Raw genomic sequence first — 1,992 nt, 5'->3', positions numbered from 1 at the left:
CAAATGGACCATCGTTTGTTGAAACCATCGTATGTTGAGGGATCCGTGCAATGTAAAGTATAGGACAGTGGTCTACAACCTGCGGACCTCCAGATGCTGCAAAACTACAACACCCAGCATGCCCGGACAGCCAACGGCTGTCCGGGCATGCTGGGTGTTGCAGTTTTGCAACATCTGGAGGTCCGCAGGTTGTAGACCACTGTTAGAGGAAGTTGTACTCACCTGTCCCCGCCGCTCCGGACCGTCACCGCTGCCCTGGATGTCGCTGTCCATCGCTGTCGCCGCGTCCCTGACGCTCCGGCAAGGCCTCTGCTACCCCGGCATCCGTGCTCTCCGTCGCCGCCATCACGTCGCTACACACGCCGCTCCTATTGGATGACGGGACGGCGTGCGCAGCGACGAGATGGAGAGCACCGACGATGCAGGGGATCCCGAAGAGGTCGCGCCGGAGCCCCGAGGACAGGTAAGTGATCGTCAGCGGACCACACGGGGCACCGTAAACGGCTATCCGGGGGCAGCTGAAGCAGTCTGCGCTGCAGGATAGCCGTGTATGCGATGGCCCCGACATACAAAAGCATCGTATGGTGATGCTGCCTTCAACATGCGATGAGAGGCCATTGCATGTTGAAATTATTGTATGTCGGGCCATCATAGGTCAAGGGGTCACTGTGTATATATATATATACACACACACAAGTTTCAAGCTTGTTCTCAATACATCGGACAGATCAGCAGGGAATTGATGGCACTCAGACTTTTTTTAATCCACTCACAAGCGCCACACAGTGGTGGACACAGAGTATTGCAGATGCTGTGAGGTAAGTGCAGTACAGATATCTATACATCTATTAATAGAGGCCGCCAACTCAACAAGCGCATTAACCGTGGACGGAGATAATCTGTAACCAGAAGCTGATGGGAAAATGAGGTTTTTTTCACTTGGATGAGAAGAAAATCAATGAATTCTCCAGATAGAGCGGAGTAAATGGCAGACGTCTCTTCCGGAGTGATGATAACCTGATGGAAGCCGCACAGGTCACAGTCATAGCAAACACAGAAGTCTCCAAAAAGCTTAATACAACTCATTGGCAATAAATAATGTTATACTTAATACATAATAAACAATATACAGGAGGCTACATCACCCCCTAGTGGTGGAAACTACACTGTGCAGCCTGACAGGAGCTTCTGGATAATAAGATGTTGGAGATTATCAGTGACATTTGCAGGATCCTGAGATGTGGGAAATGTTTGCATAATGCAGACATCTCAGCATCCTGCAAACGTCACGTGGGAGACCTATAGAAATGAATAGGAAATGTTACTGGCCATGCTCTATGACCTGTGCTAAAGTCATTTTTCAAGGAGGAGGAGACTGAGCTGTGAGCATCATCTATTGTCTTTATCTACAGGAAGGGGAAGACGGAGCTGTGAGCATCATCTATTGTCTTCTCTTTCTACAGAGGAAGGGGAGGCTGAGCTGTGAACATCATCTATTGTCTTCTCTATCTACAGGGAGGGGGAGGCTAAGCTGTGAGCATCCTCCATTGTATACTCTATCTACAAGGAGGGGAAGGCTGAGCTGTAAGCACCATCTATTGTCTTCTCTATCTACAGCAGGGGTCTCCAACTCAAATTATCTGTGGGCCACTGGAGGTAGAAACTGGGCTGCATGCGCCCCTCACATATAATGCCCCCTGTGCTGTGCCCCTCACATATAATGCCCCCTGTCCTGTCCCCTCAGGGGGCATTATGTGAGAGGCACAGCACAGGGGGCATTATATGTGAAGGGCACTGCACAGGGGGCCCCACCTATCATGTGCTCTACAAATATAATGCCCCCTGTGCTTTGCCCCTCAAATTAAATATTCCCTTTTCTCTGCCCCCTCCAAGTTTTTAAATACCCCCTCCTCCTGTACGATATAGTGCCCTCTGGGCCCTAAGCATACTCGTCTTACTTACAGTATGCAAGTCGTGGGAATGGGATCTCCA

Source organism: Hyla sarda, chromosome 3 (genome assembly GCF_029499605.1).
Source record: "Hyla sarda isolate aHylSar1 chromosome 3, aHylSar1.hap1, whole genome shotgun sequence".
NCBI classification, from domain to species: domain Eukaryota; kingdom Metazoa; phylum Chordata; class Amphibia; order Anura; family Hylidae; genus Hyla; species Hyla sarda.
The sequence above is the reverse complement of the archived record's forward strand: the minus strand, read 5'-3'. Positions refer to the sequence as shown.